This window comes from Mustela nigripes, chromosome 17 (genome assembly GCF_022355385.1).
Source record: "Mustela nigripes isolate SB6536 chromosome 17, MUSNIG.SB6536, whole genome shotgun sequence".
NCBI lineage: Eukaryota > Metazoa > Chordata > Mammalia > Carnivora > Mustelidae > Mustela > Mustela nigripes.
In genome coordinates, this window is record NC_081573.1 from 18382379 (window position 1) to 18407006 (window position 24628).

The window sequence follows — 24628 nt, forward strand, 5'->3', positions numbered from 1 at the left end:
CCATTGATATGGAATGTCCAGAACAGGCAAATCCCGAGACAGAAAGCAGATCACTGCTAACGGGTTTCTTTTTGGGCTGATGACAGAGTTCTGATTAGAGCCTGGTGATGGCTGCACAACTCTGAAAATACTAAAACATATGAACTGTAACTCATAGAGGTATTATCTTAAAAAATATTCCATCTTTCATTGCCATTTTCCTTATGTAACTTCTCATTTAACAGCAAAATGTACATAATAAAGAATGAGTCTCCCAGTGACACCTTTAATGCCAGCCTTAGTCTCCTGTTCCTACTTCATGAGAAAGCTGCTAACCAGAATCTAGAAATGTGACTGCCAAAAAGGCCCACAAGGACCCCCTAATCTAAGCCTGGCAATTTTCAGACGATGGGGATGGTTTCCATGAAGCAAGCGGCTCAACCTAAAGGACATCACTCTCGCTCCCATGCAGCTCAACGGGGGTCTGGCAGCCCGTCTTCAACTTGTGACATGACTGGAACTTGTGTTTCCCAGTCACCTCAGCACAAAACAAGAAACCCGTACCTACTCTTGACTGCTTCCCACTGGAAGGGACACACATCACCTCCCCTCATGGCCCTCTGGCCAGACTTAGTCACACAGTACCAAGGTAAGGACAAGAGAGGCCGGGAAGGTAGCGTGTTGCGCTGCCCCGGTGGTGATGGCAATTCTGATCCCAGAATTGGGACAGGCTATTAACATGTAATGCAGAGTCTGCGCAGTTGCTTTCCACAAGCCAGGAGATTCTGAACGTGGGCTGCTCCAGGCCACAGTTCTTTGCTGTGAGTATGTATGCACCGCAGGGAGTAGTAGGCTGTGCGGAGGGAAAGGTCACAGATTCTTTTGAGAAACAGAGGAGAAAACACTCCTAGTCAAACATACATCCAAAACACTAAAGCTTCCACTCCATGAAGTTTTGGAATTGGAGCTCCAGTGAAGAACCACCTGCCCTCCATTCTCCCTGTGCTTCGGCGAAAACCTGTATATGTTTAAGTGATTCTAATGAGACCGCTTAAGTCCTGCAGTCTAGTGGGGTTCTTCCACAGGCAGAGAGAACATGCGAGCCCCTTAAGATGAAAACTGGTTTTTACTTATTCTTAACAGATCTGTTTGCTCCTGTGCTGATCTTTGCTGTAATGAAACTAGACCGTGTTGAAGTCAAGGAAATATCATGGCATTGAAATACCATTCAAGTTCTACCATTTTCAAATGGGATTCTGCCAAGAAATACTAAGCAGAAAAGGTGGTGACATCCATTTTAAGGAGTTGTCTTCATGGTAGTGATCATCACCCCTGACAAAATTGTTGAAAGCTGGGTGATAGGTACATGAGATTCATCGTATCATTTGCTCTACTGTTGTGTATGACTGAACATTTCCATAATAAAAAGTTTTAAATGGAGCTCCTGGGTGGATCAGTTGGTTAAGCAACTGCCTTTGGCTCAGGTCATGATCCTGGAGTCCCGGGATCAAGTCCCACATTGGGCTCCCTGCTCTGCAGGGGCTCTGCTTCTCCCACTGACCTTTCCACTCTCATGCTTGCTCTCTTTCTCAAATAAATAAAATAAAATCTTAAAAAAAAAAAAGTTTTAAATGCACACAAACATGCACAGAAGCACCTGGACTTATCCCTTCTGTTATTTTTTTTACACAGATTATTCCCAATGCTTAATGTTTTCCTAATGCTTTCCCCCCATATTTATCGGCCTGAAGAGCTAAAATATGTTCAATCCATTTAAGGACATTTCTGTATTTTCTTAAAAAGAATTTTCACTGGGAAAATACTCATCATGTATGGATCCATTATTCATATACACTGTGGAATCCATATACATTGTAAGGACCCCAGAAGTTAGCTTTAGCCAAAACTTGTAAGCTTTAAGTACTTTATTCGTAAGTTTTAATGCTGCCTGAAGAGTTACAAACACGTAGCTAAAAAGGACATTTTAGGAGATAAATCACATTTTCCCAACACCACAGTAGTTTGCTAAAATTCTTAATAGATTAAAACTGAAGTCAGACCTGATTATGTCATTTAAAACATTCCTTTCTGCAACCCAAATTATTAGCAATCCAATTTCACACGATAACAAAGAACATGCTTGAAACTAGACAAAGATTAAGTATAAAAGGGTTTTCTTATATCCATAACTGACAAGATATAAAAAGTGGTCTAGTCAGCCTAAGAATATCTGAAAAGCTTCCCTTTATAGAGAATATTGCGGACAAGAGAGTGACCCTGGGGGTCGGCTAACTGGGTGGAATCCTGGCTCTGCCACTTACCAGCTATGTGACCTTGGGCAAGTTCTTTAACCTCTCTGTGCCTCAGTTTTGTCGTCTGTAAAATAGGGATAATAACAGTAACTACTGTTATTGAGTTCAATGAGTTTATACACATAAAGCACATAGGATAATATCTGGCATATTCTGAGCACCGAGTATTTGATGATCTTGTATTATCATTTCCGCACAATAAGTGAAAGTAAACAAGCCTTGTTAGCCCTGCTTGTCTGGAAAAGAGTATAGACAAAGGTCCTGTAAAGTCACCCAATCCCTGAACAGAGTAGAAAACTATGTATCCTAGGGGAGGAGGCATCACATGCTTCAATGATGTGATAGCTATGATTTGTGAACACAGAGAATATTTTAAATCCATTTCAGGCATTAAGCCAACAGAGAAAATGGGAATGAAGAGCAGTCCTATTGTCAGCAACAGGATGGCACAAAGTAGATTCATTTCAGGATGACAGTCTAAAGAAATAGGCACATGTACTTACCTTCCCACTGGCCCCAAATCCTGAAGACCTAACAGTAAAGACAGTCACAAGGCAATCACAACATAACAGAAATGAGAAGGGCCGAGGGACAGTCTTTTTAAACGCTGCCTACTTTCTGGAAGAGAAAGCAGAGGGAATTGTATGATACGACAGACCACAGCAGAGCCAGACACTTCCCAGAACATGCAGAGCCAAAGGCAGGCAGAGAGGCAGAGCCCTTTTTCCTGGAGGAGCTGGATCAATGCCCAGCTCTGAGTCAGCAGGTAAAGAAATCAGGAGTCGGAAATAGGTTCATCAACCTGACCTCCTCCACACTTCTCACTCCTGGTCATTCACTCAACCAACTCTTACCAAGACAAAAGGCTGTTGGAAAAACAAGAACCTTTTCTCAATTACCTATATCATCAACCACTTCTTCACTGATAAGGATCACCAGACAGTAGGGAAAAAACCCTAAAAAAACAAAAGACAATAAGGGACACCTAAGATGAAAAGCAGATCAGACTCCAGAAGAAACATACATTTTAGGTCCCTGAAAAGAAATTCCAACTGGCATCCTTAGAGAGATATAGGATAATGCATCCTTAAAACAAAAGCAAGCAAACATAAAGGAAGCAGGAATCAAGAAAGAATTCTTAAAAGTAAGAATTCTGACTGCTAAGGTAAAAAAGAAGGGAAAAAATAAAATGATAGTAGAATAGAGTGTACATATTTGCTTATATATTTTGAAACAAGCAATGGAAGAAGAAATCAAAAACCAATAATAATGTTACCTATGTGGTATAGAGAAGAACAAAGGCATGGAAGGAAGCCATAATTCTTTCAATCTACCTTGCTTTATAGTTTTATCTTTAGAACCAGGTAAATATTTTATACAATTAAAAGACAAAAGCAAGTAAAAAAGAAAGCAATCCCTAAAAATAAAAAGCAGACAAATGAACCTAAACTATCAAATGGTGGCATTACCACACAGAGAAGGATTACTTGAAGTTTATAATTTTTTAAGATTTTATTTATTTATTTGACAGAGAAAGACAGTGAGAGAGGGAACGCAAGCAGGGGAGGGGGGAGAGGGAGAAGCAGGCTCCCCACTGAGCAGGGAGCCTCATGCAGGGATAGATCCCAGGGCTGAGGGACCACAACATGAGCCAAAGGCAGAAGCTTAACGACTGCGCCACCCAGGCGCCCCTACTTGAAGTTTCAACAGTGTTTTTTACTATACCTCTCTGGTGTTACTGTCACCAAAGGAGAACAGACACAAATACAAAATCAAAGAAATAAAAATCCTTCAAATCTTCATCTAAATTTGAAATATCAGTCTGAAATCAGGATTTACCTTTTAATTTCTTTTTATATCTTTAATTTCTTTGTACATCTTTACTGAAAAGACCTAGAAGGAGTCAAATTCCAGTTGTAATGAATGCCCCTAATATTACTGCCCACCAAAAAATCAGAGCATCTTATAGAAATGGCTGATTCTAGATCTGAGGTCAGAAACAAAAAAGATAAGACAGGAATTTAAGGTAAGAAAGCAAGGAACCCCTCTAATCTGCCTTGTGTCAAAAGGCTCTCAGTCAATCTGAAGAATAAACTGTATTAATGACCAACAATGGGACAATTTAAGCATACAAACGAAACAAAACAAAAAAACCTCCCCTGGAGCAAAAATTATTAAATACATAAAAATTAATTATTTTGGGGCCACCTGGGTGGCTCCACTGGTTAAGCATCCAACTCTTGTTTTCTGCTCAGAGTCTGATCTCAGGGATTTCATGGGTCATGGGATTGAGCCCTATACTGGGCTATGCTCAGTGGGTGACTGCTTGGATATTTTCTCCCTCTGTCCCTCCCCCGCATGGTGCTCTCTCTCAAATAAATAAGATCTTTAAAAAAAACTAATGAGTTTGGACTTGGCAATAATGTCCTGGATAAAACACCAAAGCACAGGGAATGCCTGGGTGGCTCAGTCGGTTAAGCAACTGCGTTTGACTCAGGTCATGATCCCAGGGGTCCTGGAATCGAATAATAAATATATTTATAAAATAAATATAAATATAAATATAAGTCTTTAAACAGACAAACCAACCACCACAGCACAGGCAACAGAAGAAAAAAAAACAGACAAACTGTACTTCCTCAAAATTATAACTTTTGTGCATCAAAGGACGCTATCAATAGAATGAAAAGGAAACACAGAATGGGAAAAGATATATGTAAATTGTACCTCTGAAAAGGATTAATATCCAGAATATAGAAAGAACTACCTACAACTCGAAAGCAAACAAACAAATCCAATTTTTAAATGGGTGAAGGATTTCAATAGACATTTGTCCAAAGAAATCGATAAACACATGGAAAGATGGCTCAGCATCGCTAATTATCAGAGAATTGCAGGTCAAAACCACAAAAAGACACTACTACAAATTCATTAGGATGGATATTATTAAAAAAAAAAAACACACAAAATAAGATGTTGGCAAAAATGTGGAAAAGCGGGAACCCTGGGCATCATCGGTGAGAATATAAGATGATAATGCCACTGTGGAAAACAGCAGGACAGTGCTTCAAAAATTTAGATATATAATTACCATATGGTCTAACAATTTCACTTCTCAGTATATACACAAAAGAAGTGAAAGCAAAAACTTGAACAGATATCTGTATAGCAGTGTTCACTGTAGCATTATGCATAACACCCAGAGGGTGGAAATAAGACAAATGTCCATAAACAGATGAATGGATAAACAAAATGTGGTACAACCATAAAACAGTATATTCTTAAGCCTAAAAAGGACAGACATTCTGATACATGGTTCAACATGGTGGCGGTATCAGTGGTCTTAAGAAGGCAGAGATCATGGTCTCTACTTCCAAAGTCACAGCCAGGTAACAGGATCATTAAGCACCCTGTTTCTCAAGCTCAGGTGGAGAGTGAAGAGTAAGGTGCAGGGAGAGTGCTGGATGCTTCTCTGGGGGAGCCTGTCCTGCATCTTTTCCATCTATTTAGAGCCTCTTTCACTATGTGCACGCACACGTGTGCACGAACACACACACACACCTCATTTCTCTAGTCAAATATGTTCATCTGTTCTTTCATTTGGGGGTTTTGCAACTTAACTGATCTTGCCCAAATTAATGATCAAGTGTAGATGAACCTTTCAAAAATGATAGATAAATGGCCGATAAAGCACACAAAAAGATGAGTGGTATCGCTAGCTGTCAGGGAAATGCAAGTGAGAACCACAAGATACCACTAACCACTGGGATGGCTTCATTAAAAAAGATAGACAACACCACATGCTGGGGAGGATGTGGAGAAACTGCCTGCGGGAATACAGTCTGGCAGAACTTCACCAGATTAAACATAGAAGTACCAGATAACCAAGCAATTCCACACCGAGGTATGGTATTTTTTTTTTTTTTAAGATCTTATTTATTTGACAGAGAGAGAGATCACAAGTAGGCAGAGAGGCAGGTGGGGGGGGGGGCAGAGCAGGGTCCCTGCTGAGCAGACAGCCCAATGAGGGCCTTGATCCCAGGACCCTGAGATCATGATCTGAGCTGAAGGCAGAGGCTTAACCCACTGAGCCACCCAGGCACCCCATTAGGTGTGGTATTTCAAGAGAAATGAAAAATACGTCCACAAAAAAATCTGTATATGAAGTTTATTATTCATAACTGTTAAAAAAAAAAGTGGAAACAATCCAAATGTCTATCAACTGTAGAATGAATAAACTAGATGTAGGAGAGCCATGTGATGGAATATTATTCAGGCATAAATAAGGAGAGAAGCACTGATCCATGCTACAACATGTATGAGCCTTGGAGACACAGTGCCAGGGGAAAGAAGCCAGACACAAAAGGCCACATACTACATATGATTCCATTAATAAGAAATGTCCAGGACAGGCAAACTCATTGAAATAGAAAGTAGATGAATGTCTACCTAGAGCTGAGGTGGATGAAAAGAATGGAATGACTGCTACTGTATACAGGGTTTCCTTCTAGAGTGATAAAGATGTCCTCAAATTCATTGTAGTGGTGGCTGCAGAATTCTGAATATCCTAAAAGGCACTGAATCACATACTTTAGATAGATGAATTGTATGGTATGTGAGTTATGTTTCAATAAAGCTGTTAAAAAAAAAATAAAGATGAACCACTCCATAAACATTCCCTCTTCAGAGGAAAAAAACACAGAAAATTTTTTCTTCCCTCCAGTCCATAACAATGTAAATCTCAATCTACCCTTGATAATACAGAGACGCCACAGGAAATTCTTTAGGGAGATTAGTGAAGTTATTGTCTGTGAAGTTCAAAGCCCAACCATTTCCATGTTTTTTGTCAGTTCAGAATGACACGAGCCATATTTAGAAATGCACTCCAGAAAAATGCTTTGAAGAATTTTATTCTCAACATTCATGAATTTAAAATATCTATTCAGGCAAGAGAAAATGCCTGAAAGATTTAGTTCTTTGTTCTCTTAGTCCTAGGACTCTACTTTTTTGGCTCCCTTTATAAGAATATGTTATCACACTAAAAAGAGCGAGACAATTTTGTATGGGAAGATGCTTGTCTTCCTACCTCTCCTCCCACCCCTCTGGCCATTCTCAGTTGCCACTGGGAGCTCCTCCTCCTCTGACCTGAAGCACTGTGGTTCCCCAGAGCTCCATGTTGTGCCTTGTCTGTTTCTACGACCAACATGGTCTTCCCGGGAGGATCCCTAAGTCCATCTCTCTAGCCCAGATTTTTCTCCTGTGCTCCACATCCCAAATATTCATTGGCCAACTGGACAGGTCCCCGAGTCAAGTATCCATCACCAACACTCTCCAGGCTCTCACTGTTCTTTTCCTGCCTTGGTGGACAGCATTACCATCTACCTACTTGATCTACCATCTGCCTGTAAACCAGAAACCTGGCAGTCACCTCTACTCCTCAATCTCCTTTACAGCCACTTAGTCATTTAATCATACCCCTCCTGCCTCTTTAATATCTCTCCAGTCTTTTCCTTTTTCTCTACCTTCACTGCCAATCTAAAGTTTGGACCTTCTTTTCCTCTTGCTGGAATTATAAGATGAGCCTCCTGAGTGATCTTCCAAACTCCTTGGCTGCTCCCTTCTGGCTGCTGTGTGACTGTTCTAGATCCAACAAAATCACTTGCTCTCCTACTTCACATGTGTTACGGCTCTCCACTACCCTTCCCAACTGTCTTTTCCCACCCCTCTGCCCATCCCTGCAGTCTTCCCACTCACCGTCTACATGCTCAGTTCCCTCTGCCTGGCAAATTCTCCTAGTTTATTCTCACCCCTCCTGGATGTCTGACCTAGAAATCACCTCCTTTGAGACACCACCTTGGCAAAAAATGAGCTAGGAGGCCCTCTGTGTGCTACCGGAACACCTTGTCTTTAGCCCCGTCTTTGCAGAGTCGTGGCTGTATTGCAACATACTGTATCACGCCACCGGTTTCCATGTTTCCCCACCACCTCCAGCCCTCGAGATCCCTGAGCTCATTCAAGATAGTCAAGGGTGTTAAGCACACTGTAAACATTCAGCAGGTATTTGTTGAATGATTGGCGCATCCTCAGTATTTATTTAATGGAATTTTGTTTTGTTTTGTTTTGCTTTTACAGCACTCATGGAGTCAGTGTTGCCATCCACAGAAGCAGCAGTGCTAAAAATAAGCCTCTGTCAAATAAACAAATATAAATAAATAAATAAATACATAAATGAAGTGACTGACGATTTGCCATATTCACGAGAGTACTCCTCAAAAAAACAGACAATTCATTAAGGGCCAACAACCTGTCAAGCATTAAACTGAGCTTTAGAGACCTAAGCTCACTTAATCCTTGCTAGAACCCTAAAATAAAAACAGCTGACATTAACCGAATGGGTACTTGGGGCCAGGCTCTGTATTATCTAATTTAATTTTCACAATGACCCTGTGAGGTAGGTAAAACATCTAGAGAGGTTAAGTGAGTTTTTCAAGTTTTTGCCACTGGCCGAGGTGGAAGTCAGCAACAGAACTGGGTTTGGGGCCTGGTAATCTGAAGCTGCGCTCTCCACCGCACTATTCCACCTCTGTCGAATACCTAGACCTTGGCGTTCTGTTTATCACTCTTAGAGCGGATGGCTGAAAGCTGTAGTCTTCTTGGAATTGACCGGAAGTTGAGATGAAGTGATGGAAAGTAAAGTGATCTCTGTTTAGGAGGTCATACCCATACCTATTGCTGATGACACCCAAATTCAACTCTTTGCTCAAGACGTCTCCCGGCCAGGACCAGACTCATGAGTAATCTCCTCAGGTACTTCAAACTTCACAAGTCACCCTTCCATTCCCTGCTCCTCCTGCTATATGTGCTGTTTTGGCTAAAGGCACTACCAGCCCTGAGCCTAACCGTAAGATGTTGTCCCAGACAGTCGCCGTCTTGTTCCTTTGGCTTTCTATCTCTTACATTCAATCCTGCAGATTCTGTTCACCTTGTCTCCAGCAACTGCTCCATGAACAAGCTACTGTTACTGTTACATTCTAGATGCCTTTCATTTTCTCCTTTATATACACAATGTTCAGCTTCCCAGGAAATAGCCTTCTGAAACAAGCAAGATCAAGACTGAGAGAAAATGCTTTCTATGAGGACCAGAAGCCAAGATGTCAGATGCTCAGGCCCCAGTTCTTTCAGTGGAAGCACACAGAAGGGGAGATATACTTCAAAGCTGGCTGATAGACAATAGCAAAATCTAACTGGGAAAACAAAAATGTATGAGAATGTTAGATATTGGAATAGAAACTAACAAATGGCTCCAAACCCAATGAACCAAACATTCTTTTTTATTCCAATTTACAAATTTAGAAGTCAGCCATCAATCCTTTAACACAGTGGTTCGCAACAAGTAGAGGAGAGGATCCTTCACACGCACCCAGTTCAGGGAACATCTGGCAATGTCTGGAAACACTTTTTGGATGTCACAACTGGGGGAGTAGGGGAGTGCTATGGATAGAGGCCAGAAAAGCTGTTAACTATGCTACCACGCACAGGACAGCTCCCTTGTTCATTCAAAGCCAAAGAATTATCCACCCCAAGATGTTAATAGTGCCACTAGAGAAACTGCTAAACAAATGCTTCAAGCACCTTCCATGTTCAAGTTACCTAATGTATAAAAGGTTACTTCTTTCTGAGAAGATGATACAAACTTCTCCCTAAGCGAATCTTCCACAAGTCCACAATATGATAAGAGTCATCAGGGGAAAAGAAAAGGGTAAATGCTAAATAGTGTTTAGAAAATAAATGCCATGAGTTCAGAGGAAGGAGAGCACCACAAAGGCTAAGGCCCTTGTCAAAGATCTCAGAGAGCAGAGAGGGCCCCTAGAGGCAAGGCTCCCACCTTGGAGGACCAGAACCCACCTTTCCAGCCTTACTTAGAACAGGTCCCTTTACCTTTTGCTTCTGCTAAACTGTTCACCCATGTCAGCAGCTGGGCCACAAGGCTACAATGTCCCATTCCTACTGTTACAATGGAGAAAAGCTCTCACCTACTACTTCCCCAAAGCGCTGCGCTACAACTGAGCAGCATCCCACCCCACCAAGGGTGAGGAGGACATGTCATCATCTCAACCCAATCACAAAACCATGTTCCTATGATTCTTACAGGAAGGAGGCAGTGAAAAAACTAAGGAGGAAAATGTTTTAAATGGCTCCTGCCCTTGTCCTCTGCCACCTAAAATCAGTGCCAGAAGCTGCCTCATTTCCTGTAGTCGGTTGGTAAAAATAGGAAGTGGGGGAGGAAGTTCACAAAGCAGAAACAAAAGTAATCACTGCCTTGCTTCCTGAACACAAATCACCGAGCAAGGAGGGTATCATTAAAACATCAAAATGGAAAGGCAGGCATGGAGAGCCAAAGCCAGAGGAAAGGAAGTGACACTTCTGGGTCCACCAGGCCCAGATGACTTCCACACCCAGAGACTGCCCCCAAAGAAAAATATGTGCAAAACTGAACACTAGCCCATTAAACAGAAACAGTTCCCAAGAAATTAATACTAAGCATGTTAATTTCAAAAATTGTGCAAAAACTCCAGAAACATTAAAGTTCTATCAGAGTAAAAAATATCAATGAAAAAGTTTTAAAGAGGCCAAGATTATTATTTTTTCTGTTTAAGAAATGACTACTAAAATTGCTGTTAATGCAAAACAAAAACTTACCGAATAACTGATCAGTTGACCAAAAAAAAAAAAAAAACCCCAAAAAACAAAAAAAAACAAAACAAAAACCACAAAAAAACCTACTAAATAAAAATTCTGATCAACGTTCAAATCTACCATAGTTCAAATGAAGATGTTTCTATATGCCTCCTCCAACAACAGAGTCAACCCTGCGAGTGGTCCCTGAATGCTCAGAAATGCTCCGGGCACCCAGGATGCAGAGGGAGGGCCCTCCAGGAGCTTCTGGTCAAATGGGAGAACAAACTACCCCCACATGGTGACATGTGACCACCTCTTGTCCTGACACTTGCTCTGTAACATTTATCACCACAAAATAGGACATTCCTCTATAATAACAAAGGATGATATTAGTGGATCCGAAAAGCTTTTTTTTTTTTTTTTTAAAGATTTTATTTATTTATTTGTCCGAGAGAGAGCACAACAGCACAACAGAGCAGCAGGCAGAGGGAGAAGCAGGCTGCTTGCTCAACAAGGAGCCCAATGTGGGGCTCAATCCCAGGACCTCAGGACCCGAGCTGAAGGCAGACGCTTAATGACTGAGTCACCCAAGCACCCTGAAAAGCTTTTTTATTCAGTCATCTACAAACAAGTGATAATTTAATTTAAGCAGAAGAAAAAATTTTCTAACCATAAAGTCAACAGAGTTAAAATTTAGTTTCAAAATAGAACAGGGTTTTTTTTTTTTTTTAAGATTTTATTTATTTGTCAGAGAGAGAGAGCGCACAAGTAGCCAGAGAGGCAGGAGAGGGAGAAGCGGGCTCCCCACTGAGGAAGGAGCCCGATGTGGGACTCGATGTGGGACTCGATGTGGGACTTGATCCCAGGACCCTGGGTTCTGACCTGAGTCAAAGGCAGATGCTTAACTAACTGAGCCACTCAGGTGTCCCTCTCTTGTACATTTAAAAGTGTTTATGACTCCTATTTCCTGATGAACTCCAAGCCCACCAAGATCCTTTGGCTTTATGGAACCGTCTTGGGTTAAAATGTGAAAATATGTGTATCTTAGAATTGAATAAACACGGTTCAGGAGCAGATATACATCAAGCTCAGAGAAATGTAGTGAAATAAGTAAGATGCAGAACAATGTGTATATGGGCCCATTTGTGTAAAAAAACAAAGGGGAGAGAGAGAGAGAGATACACCTGAGCCGAAGGCAGACACTTAACCAACTGAGCCACCCAGGCATCCCCCAAATAGCACAAATTGGTGGGGGAAAAAAAAAGATCGAGTGTGTTAACAGTTATACAAGATGAAGGGTAATTTTGTTTAAATTGAGGGTATTTGGGGGGTGAGGAGAAAAAGAGGAAGATCAAAGTCTAGTTTATTTTTTAAATAGTTAGTAGAAAAGTAGAAAAGTAAATGAAATGGATGGTAATCACCATATATTCAGTTTCATACCAAGAAAAGTGGTGAACATTTAGTGGGAGAAAAAGAATCCATTGCCGGTCCTGCTGAGGGCCGATCTAGCTATTTGTCGAATTTTCTGGTGATAAAATCAACCTGCTGTATTCTAAGGCTTGTGTTTAGTTTTCTTATAAAATCAAAAGAGTAATCCAAGGGGCACCTGGGTGGCTCAGTGGGTTAAAGCCTCTGCCTTCGGCTCAGGTCATGATCTCAGGGTCCTGGGATTGAGCCCCACGTCAGGCGGCTCTGTGCTCGGCAGGGAGCCTGCTTCCTCCTCTCTCTCTGCCTGCCTCTCTGCCTACTTGTGATCTTTCTCTCTGTCAAATAAATAAATAAAATCTTTAAAAAAAAAAAAAGAGTAACCCAAAACCTGTTGCCCTTAAAACAAAACAAATATTACAACTTTTCAAAGAATTTTATTAGAGGAACACTCTGAGCCAAAACACTTTATTAAATAAAAATCTTCCAGGGCGCCTGGGTGGCTCAGTGGGTTAAGCCGCTGCCTTCGGCTCAGGTCATGATCTCAGGGTCCTGGGATCGAGTCCCGCATCGGGCTCTCTGCTCGGCAGGGAGCCTGCTTCCTTCCCTTCCTCTCTCTCTGCCTACTTGTGATCTCTCGCTGTCAAATAAATAAATAAAATCTTTAAAAAAATAAATAAATAAAAAATAAAAATCTTCCAAAGAAGCTAAAAGCAGAAGGTGGGGGGCAGTTGACACCGCCTTGCCAAGGAAAGGTTTATCTACATATGACTACCACTTATCACCAAAGGATAAATGATTTTGGTTCTGAAGCTTTTGAAAAAGTCTGCTCAGGTGAAACCAGGTTTTTGATGAACTAAAATGGTGCTGGACCATTAGAAGTTTTCACATCCAATACAGCCAAACACAATGAACATATTCACAGCAACAAATTGTGATGCTGATAGAAATCAGGGGATAAATTAAGGAGAATGACTTAAAGTAAATCCTTTTCTTTTTTTAAACTGAAGTATAGTCGACTGAGAAAAATCATTTTTTAAAAGCCACAAGCATTGAGGTAATTATTTCAAACCCAAAAAATCTACCTCTATTAAAAACCACGAGTTTATTTTCGTTAGTATGTTACATCATGAAAAGGCCCTGATGCTCCCCAGCACCCCCCACCCCCATTCCCCAGGTAGGGAGGATAGCCCTACAGAGCAGGCCTGCAGCAGGTTACCATCATCTGACTTTGAGACTCTGCCGCTTCTCCACACCATGAGCCTTCACATACTAAGGCATCTACCGAGGTCCTACTATGTACATGACACTGCTCCAGGCACTGGGGTAGCGGGGTGAATGAAACAGACATAAGTCCTGCTCTCTGGGAGCTTACAACCTCATGGGAGAAAAAGCTCATGCTTTTACCTTGTAGGTCAGATGCTACACAGTACATGGGGCACCTGGGTGGCTCAGTCAGTTAAGCGACTGCCTTTGGCTCAGGTCATGATCTCAGGGTCCTGGGGTCGAGTGCTGCATCAAGCTCCCTGCTCCATGGGGAGCCTGCTTCTCCCTCTTCCCCTGCCTGCTGCTCGCCCAGCTTGTGCTCATGCCCACACACTGTCTCTCTGGCAAATAAATAAATAAATAAAATCTTGAAAAAAAAAGAAAAGAAAAGGTGCTAACAGTATCAAGACATTTCTTGGAAACAGGCACTGACAAAGTACAGTAGTTATGGTACGGGTTTGGGAGTCAGACTGACCTAGATACGAATCCCAGTTCTTAATAATTATCAGTTACGAGAATGGCACTTATTAACTCTACGCCTCTGTTTCTCTGAACTCTGTGCCTCAGTTTCTTCAGTACAGTGGTGAGGCTTAAGCCCATAAACCATAGCACTTGGCACACCTTGAGTCTCACTCAGAAACTGGGGCCATCTGCTCTGAAAGAAGCTGGACACTAGTCAGAGGAAAGCATTTTCTCTTCTAATGAAATACTTCACGCCAGCCTACCATTCATGGGGGGGAAAACCAAACTCTTCCTCCTCAAAATACCACAAATCTACCAAGTTTTTAAAAAAGATTACTTACCTTCCTGCTGTTCTGGCCCCAACTCTCAAGGTCCTGGCAACAAAGTAAAAGGAGGACTGCCTTGTGTCCTCCAGAGGGGAAGGAGGTCAAGGCTCCTCCCATTTCCCTGCCGGCCACTCCCTCCTGTGCCAGCCCCAAACTGAAGGAAGACAGGCAAGGACAAGGCTCAAAGCTATTGTGGCGGCATTCTCTGCGACCTTGAGACCCAGGCATGGGATAGGTCGTTGGGAACTGGGGAGAGATTGCTCTCCCTTTGCCTCCCTTGCCTAGGTTACCACAGCCTGCAGCACTCAGGTCTGGGAGCTGAGCCAGCTTCCCTCTGCCTCTGTTCCCAGGCAAACGCATCCACCTCTGGGACCTGGGGGTGGGGTGAGGGAAAGACTCAGGTAGTCCCACGTTCCCCGTCATAAATGCCACCTCACTGGCACCTAATCCCCAAATTATTCCTAATAAGAAAATTGGATTTTTTCCCAGGTAATCTCTAGCTCGAATTCTGCACTCAAAAGCTATCCCATTAAAGGGAGCCTGGGTGGCTCAGTAAGTTAAACCTCTGCTTTCAGATCGGGTCATAATCTGAGTCCTGGAATCAAGTCCCACATAGGGCTCTCTGCTCAGTGGGGAGTCTGCTTCCCCCTCTCTCTTTCTGTCAAATAAACAAACAAACAAAAAAATCTTTAAAAAACCCGAAAAACTTTCCATTAAGATTCTTTGCAGTTGGGGCGCCTGGGTGGCTCAGTGGGTTAAGCCTCTGCCTTCGGCTCGGGTCATGGTCTCAGGATCCTGGGATCGAGCCCCACATCGGGCTCTCTGCTCAGCGGGGAGCCTGCTTCCTCTTCTCTCTGCCTGCCTCTCTGTGTACTTATGATCTCTCTCTCTCTGTATGTGTCAAATAAATAAATAAATAAAAATCTTAAAAAAAAAAAAAAAAGGTTCTTTGCAGTTACCAATTTGAAAAAGCACAGATCAGACAGTGACCCAGACACAAGAAACATAGACAAAACAGTTAAAAAAAAAAAAAAAAGTGATACCATCTAGAAATGAGTCCTAGCAACAGACTCAGTAAATGTAGAGGCAGAGATCAGAGATACTCACGGGCAACACAGTCTGTAAGCACCACCTGGAAGTGGCCCACAGGTGCTGCATTAAGGGACTCATTAAGTAAATTACACAGGGACATCTCCTGGCCATTTCAAAGATCAAGGTCCAGCTACCACATCTCATCAAGCCTAAGATGTCATTATAAATCACATCATTATTTTATATAGGTAAGAAAAACTGCCATATAACGATGACCTGTCATCACAAGCTAGATCCCAATTTCGGGCTCCCCTCAGGCTCTTTCCTGTCTCATTTCTCAGTCTGTCTGGGGCATACATCACCCTTGGAACCAGTCCCTGGGTGCCCTTTTCTCTTTTTGTAGAAGTTACCCACATTTAAGATTCAGTGTTTTGATGAAACCATCCTGGACCCCTTCAGTCCCCACGGAGTCTGTCTCGAGCCCCCTGCAGCCCCCGCTGCCACTGCTCGACACTAGCCTATCTTCGTATGGCTTCCCCTCCCACAGAACTGCCAGCGCAGGGCGACAGGCTGATCTCCTCTTTGCTCACACTGTGGTGCCCAGCACCTGCCCATATTGCTGCCAGTCGGGAAATGGTCTAAGAACTTCACAAATATTAAGTCATTAACATCCCACTATAAGTCCAGGAGGCGTGTTACCACCCCCATTTTCAGAGAGTGTAAAAGGAGGTAAAGAGAGGTTGAGTGACTTAGAGATGAATGACCAATAGGTGGCAGAGACAGAAACCAAACCCAAGCAGTCTGGATAAAGTCCTTGTTCTTACTGCCTGTGCTACTCCCTCTCTCAGTGACTACTACGTACATGGAAAACACTTCAAAACTTGTTTTTATTAACTCTGAATTGAAAATATAATACACATATACAGTGAAAAGAAAATCATCCTGTACAAAAGAGTATATAAGACAAAGCTAGGTCAGCCTAACAGCCTAGATTTCTGGGGCCTCATCCCAAGGCAGCCACTGTTTCTTTTCTATCATTCCAGAATTTATTTTCTACACTTAGAAACCTATTTCATGTTTCTCTCTCTCTCTCTCTCTCCTCTTTGTTTTTTTACACAAATGGGTCCATATACACATTGTTCTGCATCTTACCTGTTTCACTACATTTCTCTGAGCTTGATGTATATTTGCGCCTGAACTGTGTTTATTCAATTCTAAGATACACATATTTTCACATTTTAACCCAAGATGGTTCTATAAAGTCAGAGGATATTGGTGGCGTGGAGTTCATCAGGAAATAGGAGTCATAAAGGCTTTTAAATGTACAAAAGAGGGACGCCTGAGTGGCTCAGTCAGTTAAGCATCTGCCTTTGGTTCAGGTCAGAACCCAGGGTCCTGGGATGGAGTCCCATATCGGGATTCTTGCCCTGCCAGGAGCCTGCTTCTCCTTCTGCCTGCTACTCTCCTTGCTTGTGCACATGCGCACTCTCTCTGACAAATAAACTCTTTGAAAAAAACAAAATTTAAAAAAATGTACAAAAGATACTAGGTGTTAACCTTGCAACAGTGTGCAGGCTGAATCACCAGGCAGAGAGACCTACCAGCTGACACTGGACACATCACTTCTGTAACGTAAGCACCTGCATCACAAGGTTGTTGTGAAGACAGAACAAGGTAATATACACAAAGCACTTGGCACCAAACCTGGCTAGCATAGTGAGTGGAAGGGATTAACATCTCACCTGACACATTGTTAGTGCCCAATAAGTTACATATTGTCATTAATAATTTCTTCAAGAGCTGGCCCCGCCTTCCTCTCCAATCTCATTTCCCTCCACTTCCATATTTATACCTGTCCACCCTTTACCCTAAAGCTCCTTCAGCTCACACACCTCCCGCTTGTTCCCCTACTCCTTTGTACCTGTCATGGCCTCTCCTCTTACTGTGGTGCTGTACTAATCTTCTCCCAGTGTACTCAGCTTAAGCCTGTCCTTCCTGGCAACAGGTGGATTCTCCGGATGAGCAGTCTGGGCAGAAAGTATCTGTCACAACTTCCCCTCTGATTCTCAGCTTTGTCAATGTACTCAGGAGCAAGGAGGTCCAGGGCAACTGAGTCAGGCCGCCTAAATTTAAAGATGGCTATGTACTAACCAGAAGACCAGTTACTAAGTTTATAAATATTAATGAGGGCTAATATTTACTGAACACTTAGCAGGTGCCAGGCAACAAAGAGGAAGGTACTACCATTCTCCCCATTCTATTGAGGGGCAAAGAGATTAGCCAGCGCCCCAAGACGAGGATCTAATCTGAGCGATTTGGATATGGAGCTCGCAACCATTCACGTTCTCTCCTTGGCTGGGAGCGTGGAAGCAAAGCAAGGGAAAGATTCTCCTGCCTAGAAAGGCATCAACAGAGATGTACCCAACTGTCTGGCGGTGCAGAGGCTCACTGGAGGACTGCACACAGCTCCCCTGGCCAGGGCCCCCAGGCAGTGCTACAGACATATCACCTAATTCCTCTCCTGGACCTGTCACCCCAATTTCCACAGACACCATCCCAACCCTCTCCTAGAAATGCAGTCTTTTCTTCTGAGGATACAAAATTAAGTTTAAGCATTCTGGCTACGAACACATTCCAATCATGCCTTCTTGGGGTTACAGCTGGGTCATTTTGGTTGAACTTAAAGTTTTCCTGAAATTCTCCAAACCACACATAAAAAATGTCTCTTGGTTTGTATCTTCTCTATAGACAGCACTTTTATTCTCATGTCATTCTCAGATGATCACTGATTCATTCAACAAATACTTGATTGTTCCCAGAACAGTGTGTTCTAGGTCCTGGAGCAGTGAACAGACAAGATCTCTGAAACCTGGGGGAACTCATTACATGTCCCCCACTTCTAGGCACTTACGATACTTTATGGCAATTGCTTTTTTTAACTTTTTGTTCAGACTGTGCCTTTCAGCTCTGTAGTTTAATTTTCCACTACAGTAACTCGCCCATACTGTAAAGACTCCATAAATGTGAGTTAACTAAATTAATAAATAAAATCACTGGATCTCATCTTTCTCATCCAGGGTGGGACCAGATTATGTCTGAAGTCCCTAAGAGCAAAGATACAAAGTCTAAATCAAGTTGCAGGCATAGAAAGCAAATGGCGTATGCAGCCCAAATCAAGAAGGAAAAGGAGATGGGATAGGTCCTTGGAGTTATGAAGGACAGGCCACCTTGGCAAGCAAGGAAGGGCTCCCTAAGCTGGACAGAATATGGCCTTGAGAACATGACCAGGGTCAGCTGGAGATAAAGAAATGACCTGTAGCACAGTCTGAGTTGAGGTCACTGCGTGGAGACAGGAGTGAGGAGGTGAAGTGGTTCTCCGCCTGGAAGTCACATACTGGATGAGTGGGAAGGAGCATGTTTTTTGGTTAAGAGGTAGAGGCACAAAGCTAGGCCTCAGAAAATGCTCACAGGCAGACGTGGAAAGAGAAACAACAAACTCAAGTGAAAAAGCACAGTCTCCAAGTTAAGAAAATGACCACAATAGCTCCAACTCAAGAAGGCCAACCAAAAGAAGATTGACAACAACAAGAAAATCTGGCTCACCATGCCAAATATTTATGGTCAAGGTCAAGGGAAATGAGTAAGCAGCAGCCACTGCATCTATCAATTGGGCCCCAAGAGCAGTTTCAGGAGCGATAAAGACATCTGAAGCACAAACCCTCACAAGTTCAGGCTCTATGTTAACTTGTACTAAGAGAAGAAGGCATTCTTTTTTTCCCTTTCCTTTCCTTTTTTTTTTTTTTCCCCTGTAACTCCAAAGTAGAGTAATTCCTTTTCAAACCAATATTCTTTCTTCACCTAGGAAGGTCATCATTTTCCACAAAGGACAACATCTCAAGAGGGAAAGAAAGAGAGTGGACACCCAGCCCACGTAATGCCCCAGCCTACTAGCTCTTAGATACAATTATTTTCCTACAGACTTGGAAGACCCGCTTGACATAAAGCTTCTGGTGTATTAGGCTCCAGGATTGAAACAGAATAAACATTTAGTAAGATTTCAGCAGAATCATGTGCAACTTGTTTAAAAAAATTTTTTTAAAGGATGCTTAAAACATGCTGTCTTCCAAAAATCCAGAGATAATTTTAGATTGAAAAAATCTAGGCTTGCCAAGGGAATCTGAGAGCTTTTCTATCTTGGTCTCCAATGCTAACCTACGTATTCGAGTGCAAAAATAGAGGAAGATTAGAATCTCAAATGCCAGACTGAAAAGTTGCCACAACAAACCTGAACTCTTCATATGGAGTTTGTTATCTTGACAGCAAGAAAGAAAATGAAACAATAAACTTTTCACTTTAAAAGATAAAAAAGAAAAAAACCTTCAAACATGAACTATTTCCTAGACTTGTAAAGGAAATTAAGAAAAAATAAAAGATACTACGAATGAAATTTAAAAAGCATACACAAAATCCAAGTATCAATTTTGTGAGTAGTCCCTTATAAACACATACTGAGAACTTTAGATCTAAAATATGACAAAACAGCAGTCAGAGCTTAGTCAATAAAACTGGGTCAACCAACCATTTGGAAAATATTTCGTATCTTACACCGAGACGAAATTTTAAGTAGAAATTTTTAAGCTGAAAGTTTAAAAAAAAAAAAAAAAAAAGCCATGAAATGAGGAGTAAAATGAGTGGAACTTTTTATAACATCGGGATGGAGAATTTTCCAAACATGTCAGCAAAGGAAACAAATATACCTTATTTTTTAAATGAATGTTACCTTTGACCTCATTTGTAAATTTATGCTAAAACAATCAGAATTATCCTGTGACGAACTGGAAACAATCTGCGTGTTCATCCGTAGGGTTTGGTTACATTATGGTCTACAACGGTAAGTATGAAATCTATGTAAGTGATAATACAAGTGAAAGAGACCATTTATTGGTATTAACAAAATGTTAGCAATGCCTGCCCCTGAGTGGTAGGTGGGCGGACGACTGTCATTTGAAAAAGTATCCTCTCGATACTTTCTGTGTTGTCTCGAATGTGAGGAGAAAGAACTGCTTTTATAATGGGTGTGAAGGGGCGGGAACAAGCTACTTTCAAATTGGGGTCCCCCAACCTGAGTGTTCATCTGGCAAATTTTGCGAGGAGTATAAACAGAATTCTTATCGTGCCAAGCAGGCATGCTTCTTTCCTCGCACCGCGCGGAGCAGGAAGACACACCCCTGACCCTGCACTCGCCCCACAGGCGTGGGTCCTTCATCCCCCGCCCCGGCCCCGGCGGGTCCCCGCACAGCCACCCCCGGGCCGACTGCGCCAGCAGGCTCCGCCGGGCCGGAAAATCGTGTTCCTCCGCTGCCCCGCACGGCGGGGAAGGTGCGCGCAGCCGGCCCGGCAGCCGCCGGGCGGCGTGAGGGCCGCGTCTCCAGCCAGTCCCGGCGGACCCCGGCCGCCCACAGGCCGCCGTGCCTCCGCGGACTGCTCCGCCGGCTTCCGGGAGCGGGTGCCCGCGCCAGCACGACCTCCTCGGCCCCGGCGGCCCGAGGGAGCGACCCCCCCCCCCCGCTCCTCTCCCGTCCCGCGTCTGCGGGGTCCCCCGGCGCCCCCGGTCCCGGGCCCGAGCCGGGAGGCCCCTCCGGGCTTCCGTCCGCCCGGCCAGCGCCCCCAGAGCCCGGCGTCCTCCACAGCGGACGGGCAAGAGGCGGGAGCCCACGGCCCCGCGCCCCGCGGCCCCGAGCGGAGCGGCGCCCCGCGAGCTCGTCCAGACGCCAGCCCCGGCCGCAGCCCACCGGCCGCCCCCCAGCCCGCCCGCCCGCCTGTCCGCACCAGGTAGCGCCCGCTCGCGCCCGCTCCTCACCTGCGACGCGCCCCGGCCCCCAGCGCACCGCCCGGACCGGCTGTGTACACCGGAAGTGACGTCTCCAGCCCGGCCCCGCCCCCGCCCCAGGCGGACGCCGGACTGGCTGCTGACCCAAGGGCTCGAAGTCGACCCCCCTGGCGCGAGCCGGGAGGGGGCGGCCCTGAGCTTCCTACCCCAGGCGCCGGCGACCGCCCTGTGGGATTGCGTTAGGGCGGGGTTTGAGGACAGGCAGCCCGAGCCCGCAGGGCCACCCGGGTCCTCCTCTGTGGCTTGGCCCCTGGGCGGGAGGGGTTAGCTGCGTCCTCACGTATTTATTATTGAAACAGAATACTAAAATACTGAGTGCTTGCTGGATGCCGGGTCCTGACAGGCACTACAGGGACCGGGTAATGAACGCTCTCACCCTCACAGGTTTATTCTCTAGTGGAAACACAATAAAATTGTCACAAATACACATGATGAGACAGTGCCAATTGTGACAAGCGGTAGGAGGGGAAAGTGGAAGAGGGAGGGAGAGAGAGTCCCCTGACCTAGTGTAGGAGGGTGATCAGGGAATTCTTCGCCCAGAAAATAGAGCAGGAGATGAGGTCCTAAAGGGAAGAAGGAAGAAAACAACTTGGAGAAGCAGAGAGGAAAGCACGGTTAGGACAGAAGAAACAGCAGGTGTCTTCAATGGCTTTGTGTTCAAGAAACGAGGGTAATAAGATCTTGCCAGAGAGCAATGGGGAACTATTAAGTTTTAAGCAAGGGGTGATTTTACCATACTTGTGGGCTTAAAGGGATTACTAGGGATATAGCTTCAGGGAAGAACTAGAGAGGGGCAGGCAAGAGTGGATGTAGATTTCTTTATCCATGTTAATAGCATCATTATTCTTAATAGCCAAAAAGGTGGAAGCAACCCAGATGTCCAAGGATGGATGAGTGGATAAACAAAATGTGGTCTATCCATGCAACGGAACATTATTTAGCCTTAAAGAGGAAGGGGATTCTGACACATGCTACAAATGTATGAACTATGAAGCATTTTGCTAAGTAATGAATAAGTCAATCACAAAAGGACAAATATTCTACAATTCCACTTATATGAGATTCCTGGAGGAGGCAAGTTCATAGAGACAGCAAGTAGAAGGTAGTTGCCAGAGAGTGGGGAGAGGGGGGCATGGGGAGTTTATATTTCATCGGTATAGTGTTTCAGTGTGCAAAGATGAAAAATTCTGGAGATGAGTGTAGTGATGATTCACAACCACATCAAAACTATAACAGTTAAGATGGTTAAAGTGGTGAATTGTATGTATACTTTAGATAGATGGATAGACAGCAAGAGGCTATTTTGATTGTGCAAACAAAAAGTGATTCTCATTTAGACCACGGCTTTCAAAATTTTGTTGTTGTTCTTGAGCATCTATTAGAAAACAAGTTTGAATATCACCTAGATTTTATTAGTAAATTACATACAAGCATGCCTCATTTTAATATGCTTCCTTTTATTGCAATTTGCAGAAAGAATATTTTTTTACAAATTCAAGGTCTGTGGCAACCCTGCTTTGAGCAAGTCTATTGGTACCATTTTTCCAACAGCATTTGCTCACTTTGTGTCTCTGTTCACATTTTGGTCATTCTCCCAATATTTCAAACTTTTTCATTATTATTTTACTTGTGATGGTTATCAATGATCAGTGATTATGACTCAAAGAAAGCTCAGATTAGGACCTTTTAGCAATAAGTGTGGGCTTTGTGTGTGTGTGTGTGTGTGTGTGTGGTTTTTGAGAGAGAGAGAAAGAGAGAGAATAGGAGGAGAGGGGCAGAAGGAGAAGGAGAGAGGGAGCATCTCAGGTAGTCTCCATGCCCACAACCTGAGATCATAACGTGGGCCGAAATCAAGAACTGGATGCTTAACTGACTGAGCCATCCAGGCGCCCCAGCAATGAAGTATTTTTAAATTAAGGTATATACATTGTTCTTAGACATAATGCTATTGCACACCTTATAGACTATAGTCTTATGTAAACATAACTTTTATATGCACTGGAAAAAACAAAAAATTCACTTGACTCACTCTAATGCAACATTAGCTTTATTATGGTGGTCTGGAACCAAATCTGGAATATGTCCAGGTGTGCCCATAGATCCACTAGACTATTCATATTCTATTTATATTATGAAACAGAAATAAAGAATTTTAAAAGACGAAAAAGAAAACAGCCTATATAGAAGTTCTACTAGTTTCTTCCTGTACTCTACTATTGCTTTCTTATACTAGTGAGTATGTAAACCTCACTTGGAAAGACACTCACAGACTATGGTAGTGGCAGTAGGGAGTAAAGCAGATGAGTGTCGGTGATGAAATGGATTTGGAGGGTCAGGAAGAGAAGGGAATCTGATTTCTCGAGTCTCTGGGATGAACCATTGTTGTGGTGGTACTGAGTGCTGGGAAGTTCCTGAAGACCAAATGTGGAAGGGTGGAAGATAGAAAGAAGGCCATGAGTTCTGCTGTGAACATGACATCAAGGACAATGCCGCAAGGAGGAAACTCAGGACGAGGTTCTGGAGCTTACAAGAATGCTGGAGATGTCCCTGGGGCTTAGGTGGTCATTGAAGCTGTGAGGAGGAGCCGAAGGTGAGTTTAGACTGTGGGGGAGACATTTTAGTGATTTTGTTTTATTTTCTTTCAAAGAAACTCTACGCCCAACATGGGGCTTGAACTCACGACCCTGAGATCAAGAGTCTCATGCTCCACCAGCTGAGCCAGGCAGGTGCCTGTTTGGAGATTTTTTTTTTTTTTTTAAGTGGAAGAAATTGAAACATATTTCAATGTCAGAGAGGAGGATCTAGTTAACACAAAGAGGCTAAGTATACAGTAGAGACCTATGGTCAGGTTGTGAGATTCTGAAGAGGCTTGAAAGGGTAGGGGGTAAGATGTTTTGCAGCAGGGGCATCTGGGTGGCTCAGCTGGTTGAGCATCCGGACTCTTGGTTTCGGCTGGGGTCATGATCTCAGGGTTGTGGGTTCAGGCCCCCATCAGGCTCCGTGCTGCTGGCCATGGAGCCTGCTTGAGATTTTCTCTCTCCCTCTGCCCCTCCCGTCCTTTCTCTTTCTCTCTCTCTCTCTCTCTCACAAAAAAAAAATTGCTTTGCGGGGGCGCCTGGGTGGCTCAGTGGGTTAAGCCTCTGCCTTAGCTCAGGTCACGATCAGGGTCCTGGGATAGAGCCCCGAGTCGTGCTCTCTGCTCAGCAGGGAGTCTGCTTCCCCCCCACCCCCACTCTCTGCCTGCTTGTGATCTCTGT

At 43.6% G+C, this 24628-nt stretch overlaps 1 protein-coding gene across 3 annotated transcripts in view; it reads right to left on the reverse strand.

Annotated features, from left to right (window-relative positions):
* GARRE1 (granule associated Rac and RHOG effector 1) overlaps positions 1-21437 on the reverse strand; it is an 81055-nt gene extending 59618 nt beyond the window's left edge. Inside the window, exon 1 of one of the 3 annotated variants that reach the window (XM_059383848.1) lies at positions 21342-21437. The gene's annotated coding sequence lies outside the window, so the exon portion shown is untranslated. Of the gene's footprint in view, positions 1-2300; positions 2359-14464; positions 14523-21341 lie in introns of those variants that run through there. The other 2 variants (XM_059383849.1, XM_059383850.1) reach the window with 2 other exon arrangements.
* Positions 21438-24628: the final 3191 nt, after the last annotated feature.